Source organism: Hemiscyllium ocellatum, unplaced genomic scaffold (genome assembly GCF_020745735.1).
Source record: "Hemiscyllium ocellatum isolate sHemOce1 unplaced genomic scaffold, sHemOce1.pat.X.cur. scaffold_967_pat_ctg1, whole genome shotgun sequence".
Taxonomy (NCBI): Eukaryota; Metazoa; Chordata; class Chondrichthyes; order Orectolobiformes; family Hemiscylliidae; genus Hemiscyllium; species Hemiscyllium ocellatum.
This window is the reverse complement of record NW_026869332.1, coordinates 1-16,451: the sequence shown is the minus strand read 5'-3', so window position 1 is coordinate 16,451 and position 16,451 is coordinate 1. Positions and strand designations below refer to the sequence as shown.

At 43.2% G+C, this 16,451-nt stretch overlaps 2 non-coding genes across 2 annotated transcripts; one reads left to right on the top strand and one right to left on the bottom strand.

The window, feature by feature from the left end:
• Window positions 1–15,120: 15,120 nt before the first annotated feature.
• trnas-gcu (transfer RNA serine (anticodon GCU)) lies at window positions 15,121–15,202 on the bottom strand. The gene has a single exon. It is a non-coding gene; the product is annotated as a tRNA-Ser (tRNA).
• A 31-nt stretch (window positions 15,203–15,233) lies between these two features.
• On the top strand, window positions 15,234–15,306 carry trnav-aac (transfer RNA valine (anticodon AAC)). Its single transcript has one exon. It is a non-coding gene; the product is annotated as a tRNA-Val (tRNA).
• Window positions 15,307–16,451: the final 1,145 nt, after the last annotated feature.

The window sequence follows — 16,451 nt, the reverse complement described above, 5'->3', positions numbered from 1 at the left end:
GTACACCTCAGTCCAACACCAGGATTCCCAAATCAGATCAACCATGAGTTCGTTGAATGGTTGAGCAGACTCCTTGCGCTGAATAGCATACTTCCACTTGGTTTAACATTTCGTCTAACGCCTTATTTTATTCATAAGTTCAGAATTGTGAGGGGATGGGATGAAGTGACATAAAAGGTTTATTGAACAGATCAGACACAGCAGGAACAAGGCTCATAAACTCAGGAAGAAGAAATATGCTGTGGCCTGGGGCAACAAATGACACTGGGCCCAGCACAGGTGGCTGTGTACAGAAGCTGTGATTGCTGAAGAAAGTTGCTAGATATTATACAGTTGGCAAGTCAGTGATCACGCTGGATGATGGATCGTTGAATGATTCACACACAGCAGAAAGTTGTGAAAGAATGAAATGTTTGTTTCATTGGAGACATTTTCTGTGGTTCCAATTCCGATTGACTGTTTGAAATACTGATCAGATTTTTGTGTGAAGTGTTAGGTTAAAATACTCATGAACAACCCCACTGGATAAGCCTGTGCTCCCGATCTGTAGGTTTTTTTTTCTTTCTTTCGATGTAAATTCAAAGAAAGACAAGATGGAATGGAGGGCGGAAAGAAAAATGGGTTCTTTCTCATTTCACCAATTTCATCTACAATTGAATAGAATGGCTGCTCTCACTCTTCATTTCGACTTTAATGTGGTGTCGATTATTTGTGAATCTCCCGTGCAGTGAAGGGCAAGAACAAGATTCTCGATCCAGTGTATACCAGAGTGTGAGCTGCAAATAAAAACTGCTAGAGCGGTACATAAAGTTAGCAACCAGAGTGTGACTCGAACCTGTGAATGTAGAGCACAGCGGTATAATTACCCACCACCATAATCCCTCGGTCCCCACTGCACATTTTGTAGAGGGGTGACATATGACCACACCATTGTGATTCTGCCTTCACCAGAATTATAATAACGGCAAATTCCAATAAATAGCCATGCTGGTCAGAATGAATAACTGTCATTGATACATTCTGAGTCGCAAGAATCGCTGATTTGTTCGTTTCATTTTAATTTTGCTGAAACCTCACCATGTTCATTAATAATCAGAAGTGAATTAGATATATCTCATTGGAACGATTAATGTTGTATTCAAATTTGCTCGGACTTTATTTCAGCTTAAGGAAAATACTGCTAAGAAAAACAGAGGGTTAAAGTGCAAAAGAAAACCCACCAGTTTTGTTGCTCGTTGCTTTGGCAAATTTCACAGAGAACTACATGGATCAAACATCATGGTGTTTGTTCTCACATCCTGACCGCATGTGATGAAAGCAGGAAGTCGTTCTCCAAGCAACTGGTCACTTCCTATTCATTATTTAATATCTTCCATTCACAATAAATAAAAAAATCCACTCAGTTCCATTTACAATGTTTTTGGAACCAAATCTTATTCAGCTGCACACATTAAAGGAATTTCTTTACATTTAAAGTCAACTAACTTAGACATTGTTTCCCCACAACGTCCGACCGACTACACCCCATCCCTACACCTTTACCTACCCACACGCTGTGTCTCTCCTTGTGAAATTTATTCCTTGCATGTCAACAAAAGTGCCTTTCCAAATATTTTGAAAACCAGATTCTCGGAGTGACAGCGATTCTGTTCTCATCATTTCTTTCTCCTTCAAAGGTTTGATTAAAGGTATTGAACACCTGATATCTAGATGTTTACTTACTTGAAAGATGGAATTTTCCACCTATTTACTCTGACCAAACATTTCATAACCTGCAAAAAAAAAATTAAGTCTTCCTTGGTTCAAGGCTAACTGTTCTCAGTTTTCCAAGAAGACAAGTGAATAAAATCTCATCTTCAGTACACCCCCATCAGCATCTTCTCTAATAGCTTTACACCCCAGTAAACCCCGTCATTATCAATTCATGGAATCACAGAACCCGACATTGCAGAAAGAGCATTTCAGTCAATCGGGCCGGTATCGACTCTCTGAAGAGCATCTCACCTAGACCCACCTCCCCTCCCTATTTCCATATATTTCACCTGAAGAAGGGGAATCCCTCCCCCTTATGATTTCAAATAAACCTGTTGGAGTATAATCTGACGTCCTGTGATTTCTGACCTTATCCCCACATTACCCATGGCTAATTCACTTAACTTACTTAATTCACTCCCTGGACACGAGAGGGCAACTTAACTTTGCCAATCAACCCAACCCTCCCTCTGAAAACCAGTGCGAATTACTGAGACAATGTTCCATCATACTGAGTAAATGCTGTGTCATTTTGTAATGGTTTTATACCCTGGTAACAGCCTCATCAGAATAAATGAACCCAAATTCAATGTATCGAAACGCTACTCTGTCCTATACAATTTCATTCGTGCTGCGGGAAATGCTTCTGCACTCATATTTGAATGTGTGTCCGTTGTTTCTTCCTCAGCTTCCTGCTTCTAGTAAACACTTCAATCCGGAACAAGTCTGTCAAATACTTTTCATTCCAACACAGTCACAAGGTGAAGTTTGCAGAAGGCACGTGTTTGGCCGTTCACTGACACACAGCCTTCCTGAGAGCTGCAGTCTTTCCCCACCTTTATTCAGGCAGCACTGTCCTTCCTGTGACATGCCCCATCTAGAATAGAAGGACAGGTATCAATACCCGCACTTGGGAATGGAGCGACAGTTTTAAAATATTTACACTGTCCCCAGCGGAGAATTGAGCCCTGTGACAGGCGGGGATACTAACTACTATACTACCGAGAACAAGAGTGTCAAAGGAGGCCCTTCAACCAATTGTGGCCACACTTCTCAAATACAACTGCCTAATGAACTGAATCACATTTCAGAATTCTTACCCCACAGCCTTATATGTCTTGGCATCACAAGCTCACATCTGAATATTTATTCAGGTTGTAAGGGTTTCTGTCGCTCTGAACAATGCAGATAGTATATTCCAAATTCCAACCACCCACTGGCTGATAAAGCTTTTCGCACATCTTCGCGACTGCGCCACTCAGTTCCTCTGATTCTGAGTCTGGGAATTGGGACTATGTGGCAGCTGTGGTTACTGCCTTGTGTGGGGAAACTGGTGAAGTAGCCAATGTTAAACTGTATTACTATTGAAGCATACATTTCAACAACACCGGCACTGTCCCCGGAGTTTTTGATGTTTTGGAGAAATCTACTTATCTCAGCCTTCAGCATATTAATGATGGAATCACCACAGCTTCTGGGGGAACCGACATTAAACGGTCAGCCCATTCTGAGTTCCCACATATCTGCCACTGTTCGCTTAGCACTGATATTGTGCATTTGGTGCGCTGCCTAATATGTCCTATGAGACTGTACTTATTGCACACTGTCAGCGCACTTTTCTGTGGAATGCCGTGATCGTATAGTGGTTAGTACTCTGCGTTGTGGCCACAGCAACCTCGGTTCGAATCCGAGTCGCGGCAGTGATTGCTCTATCTGCTCCAGTTCTTAGGAAACACAAAAGAATCAGTTGTTTGGATAAGGTAGTTTTTTCCAAGGTGATGATCTTTTCCCTTCAAATTCTGCTCGCTCACATCTCTGTGTTTCATATGTCAGAATTCAAATCCACCCGTTCTCAGAGATTTCCCTCCCTCCTACGATCTCTAACTGAACTTTTCATCCCACAGCCCCATTACATTAATTTAGAGATGCCGGTGTTGGTCTATGGTGTAAAAAGTTAAAAAACACACAACACCAGGTTAGAGTCTAACAGATTTAACTGAGCACTAGTTTTCGGAGCACTGCTCTTTCATCATGTGGTTGTGGAGTCATTTCCTATTTCATTAAGGCACTGCAGAATCTAACACTGACTCTCACATTGATACCATTCAGTTTGTGCTTCTGCGGTCACCGTTGCTGGTTAAACGTGCCCCAACCCCACCATCGGGACCTGCAGATCAGTTGATCCATTTCGTTACGGTTGTTGTGAGGCCAATCCTCAGGTAGCAGCTTTTACTGATATGGACTTGCGATTATGGGCGGTCAAGCTCAGGAAAATGATACAGGACAATATCGAGGAAAAGCGACTGCTTTCAGAAAGATTACTTTCACGGGTTTTCCGCAATGGCCGAGCACGATTATAGTTAACTCAGATACCAGGCAGATGAACCAGGGACCCGGGTTTGACTCCAAACATGCCAGGTGTTAGAATTGGGATACAATACATATCTGGAATTACGAATCTAATAACACCTATAAATACATGGCCAATTGTTGTAAAAAACAAAACCATCGTGTTCACTGACGTCCTTTGTGGAAGGAACCTGCTATTCTTACCTGGTCAGGCCTCGATGTGACTCCAGACTCACTGCAATGCGGTTGAGTATCGACTACCCGCTGTGCAATTAGGGATAGCAATCAATACTGCCGAGACAGCGACGCCCTCATTCTGTAACAGAATAGGAAAAAAGTTAATTTAGCTCTGGCTAGAGTACTGTGTGCAGTTCTGCAATTCACAGTATAGCAATGATGTGATGGCACTGCGAACGTTGCAGGAGAGATTCCCTGGGATATTGTCTGGGCTGAAGAGTTTCAGTTATGAGGAGAGATTGGATAGACTGGGGTTGTTTGTCACCAAGCAGAGGAGATTGGAGAAGACATGACTGCGATGTACAAAATAATGAGGGATATGGATAGGATAGACTGAAAGAAGCGTTTGTTATTGATGCAGGGATTGAACAACGGGGCCAACAGATTTTGGCAAAAGGCAGAAAGGTTTGATTATATGTGCGGAAACGGTCAGAGAGGCGGAAACTCTTTTAACCTGAAAAAAAGTTCAGATGTGAATTTGTGATGCCATACATATCAGACTATGGGCTAAACAATGGAAATCTTGTTTCAGGTAGTTAAGCAGTTGTGTTGGACAAGTGCGGCCACAACAGGCTGCAGGGCCTCCTTCGATTTTGTTGTCTTCCACAGTATCGTGGTTAGTGTCCCCGCCGGTCACTGGGCTCAATACTCAGCTGGGGGTATCGTAAATGTTTTAAACCTGTCGCTCTGTTCCCCAGTGAAGGTTATTAATGCCTGGCCTTCTATTCTCGATTGGTTATGTCACAGGAAGGACAATGCTGTCAGAACCAGCTGGGGAAGGACTGCAGCTCCTGGAGAGAGAGTGTGTCAGTAAAAGTGCAAACACGTAACTTCTGCAAACTGCACATTGTGTTTGTGTTGCAATGAAAACCATTATATAGAGTTGTTCCTGACTGTGTGTTTATATAAAGCAGCAATCTGAGGAAGAAAACAGAGTAAACCCATTCAGATCTGAGTGCAGAAACATTTCCAGCAGCACTAATGAGGTTGTACAGCGCAGAACCGCGTTTGGATGCATTGAGCTCGGTTTGAGGGCGCAGCTTGCTTTCACTCGGCTGAGTTGCAAGTGTATAAAGCCATTAAACATGATACGGATAGTGTTCAATATGATGGTACATTTGCTCATTGGTTCGCACTGCTGGTAAGTCTGCAGGTTAGGTGGATTGGCCGTGTTAAATTCGTTGATGTGTTCAGGGAGTGAATTCAGTGAGTTAAGTGAGTTAGCCATGGGTAACGCAGTGATAAGGTCAGTAGTCACACGATGCCAGGTTTCATTCCAACAGGTTTATTTGAAATCACAAGCCAGAGGCATGCCAGGATAGAGACGGGAGCTAGGTCTGGTTGAGATACTGTTTCCAATATCCCTGCAGACCTGATCGGCTGAATTGTACTTCCTGCATTGTTGGGAATCTGTGATTCTATGGGAGAGGACACTGCCAGCGCTTACTGGGCTGCTAAGACATTAGAGACGATGCTGACGGCGTTTCGTGGGGATGAAATTTTATTTATTTGTGTGTTGGAAAATTGGAAACTGAACCAAGGAAAACCGAATGGAAGTTTTCCAGAGTATTTGAGGTTTGGAGAGAGTAAATAGTTGGTAAATGCTCTCTTTCATGTTCGCAAATTTCTGAACGTCAGGCTTTCAAAACCATCGATGTCGGGCAAAGAAATAATAAGAGCAGAATTTCTGTCACTCTGAGAATCCATTTCCAAATAGTTGGAGAGACACATTTCGAGACACAGAAGCAGTGAGTTACACCATGTGCGAGACAGCCTGTGGCCAGGTAAATGTGTAAATGTGGGGTGTGTTTGGGGGGGGGAGGTGTGTGGGCGGTGGAAGTTGTGAGGAATCAATGTCTAATTTGGACGAATTTAGATGTGAAGAAATATCGGAAACGTATGCAGCTGAATAATATTGAGCAAAGAACCATCAGAGTTTTGAAAGATTTATATTAATATTCTACATGAAACGTTATAAATCGAACTGAGCAGATTTTGTATATTGTCAAGGAAAGATATTCCATAATGAATAGGAAGTGACCTGTCTCTTGGAGATAGATTTCCTGCTTTAATCCCGCGCCTTAAAGATGGAAGGACAATCGGCATGATGTTGTGTCCATTTGATACCAACTGAAATCTGCCAAAGTAACTGAGCATCAAAACTGGCATCTTGTTTTGTAGTTTAACCTTCTGTTTTTCTCAACAGTATTTTCTTTAAGCTGAAATAAATTCGGAGCAAAATTGAATGCAACATTAGACATTCCAATGATATAAATCCAATTCACTTCCGATCATTGCAATGAACAGAATGAAGTTGCAGCAAAATTAATAAAATGAAATGAAGAAAACTGCATTTCCGGAAATTTTACCCAGTTCAGATGCAGCCATATGAGAAAGCCCATCGAGCTAAAACATCACCTTCACTTCTCTCTCCATATATACTTCTTCACGTGAGAGAGAAACTGTCTGAAGAAATTATGCGTCAAGACTAAATGTCCGTGTGAATGTGACGGCAATTTCATGTTTGCTGGTTCATTCTGAGACAGTTCCGACTCGGAATGAATCAAGGACAGGTATTCCTTCCAAGGACGAGGTCAATTCTTTTGATTTTGCTGGTATTATTATTCGCTGAAAGCAGAAACATAATGGTGTGGATTCGATTCCTCTCAGGGAATTTCTTATCCCCTGGGTGCACCATATGTAATCTTGATGTGGTCACATGTGAGCCCCTTTGCAATGGGGTGGAGTGGCCCGGAGGTGAAGGCGACGGGTTGGTCTTTCATTGTGCATGTGTGGATTTGAATCCTACTCTGGCTGTTACTTCCATCAAACACAGCTGTGGTTTTCGTTTGTGCCTCGCATCTTTAGTATACATTGGATGGAGAATCTTGTTCTTGCCCTTCATTGCACCGGAGATTTGTGATAAATCGAAACCTTATCAAAGTCGAAATAAAACAATTTGTTTCCGTTGTAAGTTATATTGGGATAATGAAAAGGAGTGCAAACGTTTCTTTCCTCCTTTCATTCCATCTTGACTTTCTATGAATTTCCATCGAATGAAAGCAATCCAAATAAGGAGAGATCAGATGCAATATTTTATCCAGTTGGATTGTGAATTTTAATGTAAAACACCACACAAACTTTTGATCAGTATTTTAAACAGTCAATTGAATTGGAACCGCAGAAAACGTTTCCAATGAAATGAGCCTTTCATTCTTTCACAACCTTTTGCTGTGTGCATCATACCGGGATCCGTCATCCAGCGTGATCACCAAGTTGGCAACAATATTAGATCCACCAATTTTCTTTAGCAACCACAACTTCTGCACATACACATCTGTGGTGTGCCCAGTGCCATTTGTTGTCTCCAGGCCACAGCACGTTTCTTGTTGATGAGCTTATGAGCCAGTTCCTGATCTGTCTGATCAGTTTGAGAAACCTTTTCTATCACTTCATCCCATCCCCTCAAAATTCGAAACTTATCAATAAAGTAAGGCATTCGACCAAATGATGCAGTAGTGGAAGTCGGCCATTCAGACCATCGAGCGTGCTCAAACATTCAATGAACTCATGGCTGATCTGATAATCTTCAACTCCATTCTCTTGCATTGCCTCGACAAAGCGTTATCGTCTTTCTGATCTGACTGGCACAGTTTGAAAATGCACAACAACTCAACATCAACAACAGTTTCGGTAAGGAGTTCCACTGATTCACTGGCCCCTGAGCAAAGAAATGACTCATCATTTCTGAATTAAATAGGCAAAATCTAATTCTGAGTTCACGTCCTCTGGTGTTCTCCTCATACCAGAGGGTAAACCACCTGCCCATAACTACCCTGTCAAGATCCCATGAATATTGAACGTTTATAAATGTTATCATGTAATTATACAGGTCCCCTCCGTCTCCTTTGTTTCAAAGAGAACAATCCCAGTCGAACCAATCATTCCACGAAGCTCCGTTTTCTCCTGTGTTGACAATATATCAGAGGCGGAAAGATTACAGTGAATGCGTGGAAATACGTTTGCAAGCAGTGGGTGGCTGAAATCTGAAACACAGTGCATGCAAGGATCGGAGAGGCAAAATCCACATAACTTTCCGAAGTATTCAGATGTGAATTTGTGATGCCAAGACATACAAGGCTCTGTATTAAGTGATTTAAAAAGGAGTTCGGATAGTTAAGCGATTGTGATTGAGCAATACAGGTACTCAGTTACAAGAGTGGGTTATTAATACCTGTCCTTCCATTCTCGAACGGACATGTCAGAGTAAGAACTGTGCTGTCTGAATAAGCGTGTGGGAGTGCTGCTGATCCCGTGGAGACACAGTGACAGTGACTGTGCAAACACGTGACTTCTGTAAGCTGTACCCAGAGTCGGTGTTGGAATGAAAATCATTAGGTAGTTTTGCTCGTAGTGAGGTGTTTACTTATAGAAGGTACCTCAGGAAAATATACATTCTACTGCCCTTTCCCCACTCGCCCATACCACTGAATACCGCCACTATGTAGGACAATTTCTCTCTGAGCACCATCATCCAGTCCTCCTTGGCCCCCAACACTTCCCTATATGGCACAATTACACGAAATCTCAGAAGATGCAATGCTACTTGTTTACGATGTCTCTCCTCACTGTGTAAAGTTCAACTGATTTATCTACCTCTCACTCAATTTAGCAAACTGCATTTCCTGCTCACAATGTGATCTCGTCAAGACTGGGGAGAGAAAAACAGAATGGGTGACAAACGCGAGTACACCTATGTTCTGTCTGCAAACAGAAAAAGAACATGAGCTTCTAGATTCCTGTCACTGCAAATTCCCACTGTGTTCCTATGCCTCCATGTCAGTTTGGTCTGCTGCAGAGCTCCCGCATGGCCTGTGCAAGTTGGAAGAGTGGCACGTCATTTCCGAATGAGAGACCGTGCAATCTTCAGTACCCAACATGGCGTTCAATCATTTTAGACGTTGCCCATCTTCCCTCACGTTCCTGCCCCATCTACACATACCATTCATTCCAAAGGCGGATGGTTTGGCTCGAAAATTTCTCCCCAGATGCACTAGACCTGCTGATTTTGTTCTGATATTTCTACATTTCTTTTGATAACTTTATTCTGTTGTGATTGCCAGCCTTCAGGAAAAGTGCGTTTGGACGGGATTGTGGTCAGAGGAGATTTATCAACGTGGTGCCTGAGCTCGACCATTCCCCCTGCGAAGATAAGCGAAAGTGAGGGCTGCAGGTGCTGGAGCTCAGAGTCGAGAGTGTAGTGCTGGAAATGCCCAGCACGTCAGACAGCGTCTGAGGAGTAGGAAAATCGATGTTTCGGGAAAAAAGAAACGACATTCCATTGCCAGCCGATGCCTGGAGGAAGAAAATCTTTTGTTCCACCTTAGGACCCTGCAACCATACGGGATAAATGTGTATTTCAACAGCTTCCTCATTTCACCTCCCCCAACATTATCCCAATCCCAAGCCTCCAGCTAGGCACTGCTCTCTGGACCCGGCCATCATTTCCCCTCCGAACTACAACCTTCTACCTCTCTTCATCCATCTATCGGTTTCCCATATACCTGACCACCAACCCCATTCCCCTCCCTCAATCCCGACTCAAAAGCCTCATTCCTGATGAAGGGCTTATGCCCGAAACATCGATTCTCCTGCTCCTCGGATGCTGCCAGACGTTCTGTGCTTTTAACGCACTACACTCTCGCCAATGCAAAGATAGATGAGCTCGACTGGGGCTCTTTATCTGAGAGCGGAGAAAGCTGAGAGCGAAATTGATTAACGTGCACAGAAATGCAATAGATATGTTTGACAGGAATAAACTTCTTATGGGAAGGGTAAATAACCAGGGTTATAGATGAAACGCTACAGGGAGGATTTTCAGTGAAGATTTAGGAAGAATGTTTACATCCAGAGAGGGTTGTTTGTCTGGAACTCACTATTTGAACGTGTGGTAAAGCTAAGAGTCATCCAAATGCTTCAGGAGTATTTAGCCGAACACTTGAGGAGCTAGAGCATGCACGGATAAGGACCAGGTACTGGAAGGTGGGGCGCAGATAAACAGATATTTATTGAAAGACTTGAATACTGTAACTTTCGGTGCAGTAAAATGGAGGCTAGCGCAGCTCAGTGGCACAAGGAAAGACGTGGTGGACATCTACTGCATTTGTTAAGATCGCGATTCACAGTTTGTGGGTTTGATTCCCGCCAGAATTGCAATTTAGTTCAGATTTCAGCTGATTCAATGATTGTTCTGCTGCTTCATCGTCAGTTCCCATCGTCTGGAGTTCTCGTCCCTGCTACTGACCAGAGAAGGTTCCTCACTTTCTTGGTGGTGAGTTTTAAGAAAATCATATCATTTGAAATATGATCAGCCAGCAATCGGCTGCTCATTCACAAAACCCACTGCAGATACCCACTGTCTTTCCACACAGTTCCCTCCCACGGTTGCACAGAGTGTTTCGATTTATTCAGTGTCTTTTTCCCTTTGGGTGATAGGTTGATGTAGATGGGCTGGGAAAAGACATTGACCTGTTCGATCAGCCGTAATTATGTCAAATGGCGGGGTAGCGCTGGCGGGTAAATGGTCCCCTCCTATTCCTCTCAGTCTGTGCTGTTTCTGACAGAGGATTTTAAACAATAGCATGATGAGGACAATGTGAATCTACACCACGGAATACCAAGGTCCTCCCCTTTATCCCACCGCTCTCACAACTCCTGTTGTAGATTCAGATAAGACAGTGGAGGATTCTCCCAGGTGCTCTTTCAAGCTTCATGCTCCTTCACACAGGCTTCCAACTAGACACATGGAGCAAACTGCCGGTTAGATATTGGGGATTCAGGGACAGATTTCCCCTTTTTCTGACTGGAGTTCTGACCACGGTAATAAACATGGATTTCGGGCGTTCTGTATCTTACTCGAGATTCTTATCACTTTACAATTTAAACTGAAATTCAATTTACTCTTGCATGACATACTTATGTCTTCAGTATTCATGAAAACTGTGCATTATGTCCTTGGATGAAGCCATGGTGAAGATTAATGATGAGTGCAGTGTGTTTCATGTTGTCTGTAGGATCTTACAGAAGCATGTTCGTGAAGTGTGGTTGATTCGAATTCTGTGCCGAACTGAAGCCGACCGAGTGAGAAGCCCTGTGATAATGTAACATTTTCTGTAAACTACGCAGCGACCCTTGGCAACCCAGTTTTCAATCAAGTCTATTTTCACAACGTTTTTCTCTATCCCATTAAATCAGTGAGTATTAAAAGGACTCAGTCCCGTTCCTGGTCATTGTGACCAAATGACCAAGGCAATCGATGGCAATGATGATGATGCTTGACATCGACAGGTGCATTCCTACTCACTAGAGTCACATTGTATTAAAGATCACGTAAGCAGAGGAGATGATGATCCTTCTGGCACCCTGAGACAGTGCGACAGTTAATCCCACGTTGTTATTCTCACTCTATACCAAAAACCAGTTAGCCAGCGGACTGAGCTAACCGGCTTCCATTTAATGTAAAGCTAAAACAAACAGGTCAGCACATTAACAATCTGTAGTAATTCACGATTGAGTGGGTTGGTTTCTGAAAATTAAACGTATCTTCTGAACAATGAGTGAGGCTATTCCAAGATTGCCTTCTCTGACAGCGCTGGGACATGACTGACGTTCTCTATGATATGGAAGTGCCAGTGTTTGAGTTGGGTAGACAAAGTTAAAAATGACACAACGTCAGGGCATAGTCCAGCAGGTTTATTTGGAAACACTAGCTTTCAGAGAGCCGCTCCTTCATCAGGTGGGTGTCTTTCTGCAGAAACCTGATGTGTGTGTCAATATGCGCGATCTTTTGGAAGATCATCTGGACTTTAACTGACCGTTCGTGGTGTCGATGGTACCCATCACTTAGATGTGTTGGTGTTGGACTGGGGTGGACAAATTTAAAAATCATACAAAGCCAGATTAGAGTCCAACAGTTGACAACCACCTGATGAAGAAACAGTGCACGGAACACTGGCGCTTCCAAATATGCTTGTTCGGTACAATCTGATGCAATGTGATTTTTAACATTGAGAGCTCTTGGTAATGTTTAATTGATCGAAGACAGTAAACGAATATTCGTTCGTGGAGATGAAAAATTCAAATATTATCCACCTCAGTGGAACAAAAAAAAAAGTTTGGATGTGTGCTGATTCTCCACAATGCGCTTGCGCCAAGCAAAAGTTGACCTGCACCTGCCTGATCCGCAGCCAGCTATACGAATGGCTGCACCACTGGCCAGATGCACAGCTGAAATTTTACACGCTGCAGAGCTGTGGTGCTGACAATGACATGAGCAATAACAGTAACAGTCACAAGGTGAACAAAGAACAAAGATAATCAACATCAATGATCCACTTCAAATTGTCTTAAAATAACTACCATTCACAATTTGAGCAGCCAATCAATGAGGTCGCTCCTGATCAAGAAAATTGCAACTTACTTTGCTGCGTTTTCACCATAATTAGAGGTAAACTCCAGCCTAATCATAACATCGCATATTCCCATTAATTTTCAGATTTAGATTACGTTAATGACCTGTCTGTATTTGCAGGAAACTGAACAATATGAAATGAGTGAAAACGTTCTTCCGGTGATGTAATCCAGTGCAGAGTCGGCCAGAAAAGAAAAGACAAAGACATGAAACATCGCTCCCATTTCTCTCTGTTGCAGGACCTGTCTTTAGTATCGAAAGTATTAATTATTTTCCTGGGAAAGTTTATTCATAAATCAATTAACATCTGAGTTTTGAAACCTACTTTACTTCAGACTAAAATAGTTGAATATCCTTTCCCCGAGCCTAATGTCCCAATCCTCCCTTCTCTTCCATGTAAATACCAGCTGCTCCAGGTGAGGTTGGAGCTCCCAACCTGACATTCCAATGCTCCTTGCTGCTCCATGTCAATAGCAGCTTCTCCAATTTAAGTTGGGGCTCCCAGTCCGATGCCTCAATGCTCCCTGCTGCATGTCAATAGAAGCGGTACAGTTGAGGTTGGATCTACCACTCTCATGCCCAAATGCTCCCAGGTGCTACGTGTCATTAAGAGCTGGTCCTTGTGAGGTTGGTGCTCCACTCTGATGTTCAAATGCTCCCTCCTCCATGTCAATGCAAGCGGTCCAGTTGAGGTTGGATCTATCACTCTGATATCCCAATGCTTCCCGCTGCTACTTGACATTAAAAACTGCTCCAAGTGAGAGTGGAGCTCCCAGACGGATGTCGCAAAGCGTATTGCTCCATGTCTACTGAAGATGCTTCAAATTAGGTAAGATCCCGCAGTCTGATGTTCCAATGCTCCCTGCTTCTTCATGTCAATAGAGACTGCTCCAGGTGAGGCTGGATTTCCCAGTCTGATGTCCCAATGCTCCCTGCTGCTCCACATCATTGAAGCTGCTCCGGGTGAAGTTGGATCTCCCAAGCCGCTGCCCCAGTGCTCCCTGCTACTCTAAGTAACTAAAAGCTGCTCCAGGTGTGGTGGGAACTCCCAGCCTGCTGCCCAATGCTCCCTGGTCCATGTGAGCAGACGCTGCTCCAGATGAGGTGGGAGCTCCCAACCCTTGCAACTCACACACCTCTATACCAACTTAGAAATAGTTCCCACTGACTATTTCCACCATTGGAGCCATTGGTGGAATATCCGTATCATGTGAATTTAATATTATTTTTCCTCAGCACCGAATCATTACTTCCAAAAGACATTCTTTCTTGAATATTGTTTATCATGTGCATATTGCATTCAATCCGAAGTTAGATAATGGTGCTAATTGATGTATGCTCAATAAAAATTACATCATATTTTTCATGTTGTGTAACTGCTACTTAGCAAGGGCAATGTTTGTAATGAAATCACACTTTTATTCCAGGTGAGGGAATGTGGTTTGTATTATTTAAAATGAACTTGTCCACTGTGTACAATGAATAAATGGATCTCAATTTCAAAGCAAACTTGGTTACGTTGTCATCCATCTTGACATGTGGTGTCCTCTTCTTTCAAACACACGGGTATTAGAACGAAACGTCTATTAATGACATGCGTATAAAGACACATTAAATCATTTTTCGTGCTAATGCTGCATGAATTTGCGATTATTGATCCACAGGTTATGTTCACTCCCTACAGTGAACATGCTCCTTCTCCAGTTGTTCATGGTTCAATGTGATGCATCCAGTGTGTGCATAACGTTTTGGAGCTTGCTTCCCACATTTGTGTCTTGTGTCCAGCCTTCATCAATGGCGAGAGCAACGGGCGAGGGAGAGACCATTGTGTAAGTCTCTCCGTATCCATGCATGGCACCCATATCTGCAATTCTCTACTGTGCATTTATAGCCAGTTCTCTGTACCCCAACACCCACGCCACGCCCCTTTTGAAATATTTCCATTATTTTGTGTTGTTTCGCTGTACTCTTCTCACCAAGATGAATACCTTCTACTCAACCTGCTCCAGATTTCATTTGACAAAACCGTCATTAAGAATCCCATTACATAAACATGCCCTTCGCATCTCTTGTATTTTGTTTTTCCTGGATCTCTTTCATATGATAAAAGGTCACAGCAGTTTGACTTGAAAAAGAAAATCGCGTTACTTTTCATTATCCCAATGCGATCTACGTTTCAATGCAGTTTAAGCAACTGACTCAAATTATTCTTTGAGATTTTATAATAGCGTCGATGCATATAAATTGACCATTGGAGTTCAAATTTCAATAAGAAAGGTGTGAGCATACAAAAGTAGCAGCTTTGAAAACAGCGACGAGAGTGGGATTCGAACCCACGCGTACAGAGCACAATGGATTAGCAGTCCATCGCCTTAACCTCTCGGCCATCTCGTCACATACAATAGCACGGGTATGGCACAGGCTTGTTTCTGTAGTGTAGTGGTCATCACATTCGCCTAACACGCGAAAGGCCCCCAGTTCGAAACTGGGCAGAAACTGCTTTGTTCTTCAATTGCAGCCTTTTACACGGACAAGAACGGGAGCTTTCTTGCTTTCTTTCCCATCTGCAAACCTGCCTTCGAAATCGCTCGAACAAATCTGCTCCTTTGTGAAATGTAATGCAATTCCATTAAATTAGTTTGCAAAGCATTGTAAAGGTTTTCTCCAAGCTGGGTCTGATCATATACCTTCTGTTTCAGAGTGTAGTTACCGCGTTCTGAATCTTCCAAAAAAAGCAGTACCGCATTTGCATTCCTTGGCGCTGCGGGCCGGTTCAAAGACGGGAAGAAGCTGATGAGTGCGTCACAGTGCACACGGATTCCTCAGCTGGTCTGTCTGACAAATCTACCCCAAAGTCGTCTCTTGCAAGGCCTCATTTTGGAAGCTGCTCACTGTCGTTATTCAAGTGCGAGAATTTGGCAGCAGAGGTGCTGAATCATGGTTTGGATCAGTTCGCACGTTATAGTGACTCATTCAATCAGCTACAGCAATGAAAGAAATTACACTATCAGAGGAAACTCTGGACTTGTGATTTCATAGCGTCGCTAGTAATAAGGTGAGCCCGAGATCTAAGCCATGTTGAACTGAAACGGAGGAGGATTGACAGAGAGGCTACCAGAAGACATCGCAACCTTTTGGTTTTCTTTAAATCACTGACGAGCAGGGAAATGTAAAGGGGTGGGCGAGTGGAAAGTGAGGCAGTTGCAGCTCTGGTGAAACTCCTTCTTTGTGAGTCACTCAGCAACAAGAGACGTGAAGGGGTGACTCATGCGGGAGAGCTCTTCACATTGAGAACAAAAAGCACTCAAGGGCAGTTAGCACCTCTTCCGCAGTGGGGGTGGGGTGGGTTTCTATGTTCTGTTACTATGTTCAGAAACTTGCCTTTTAAATTGACGTGAACAGAAAAACGCATTTCTAATAAGCAACATGGAATTTAGCAAAATTTATTGATTCGCTTCTCGTGATTCGCACACAGGTTTCCATCAGTTGTATCGATGTGGCTCATGCCAGGTATGGAACTCCTGCAGCCAATTGCACGGTTAAGGTAAAAGGCAAGGAAAGTGGCATCTCGAACTGGCCCGTAGGTCATAGCATCCTCACAAGGTGATCTGTCGTTCTCGGGTTGTAATGCTACCTCCGGTTT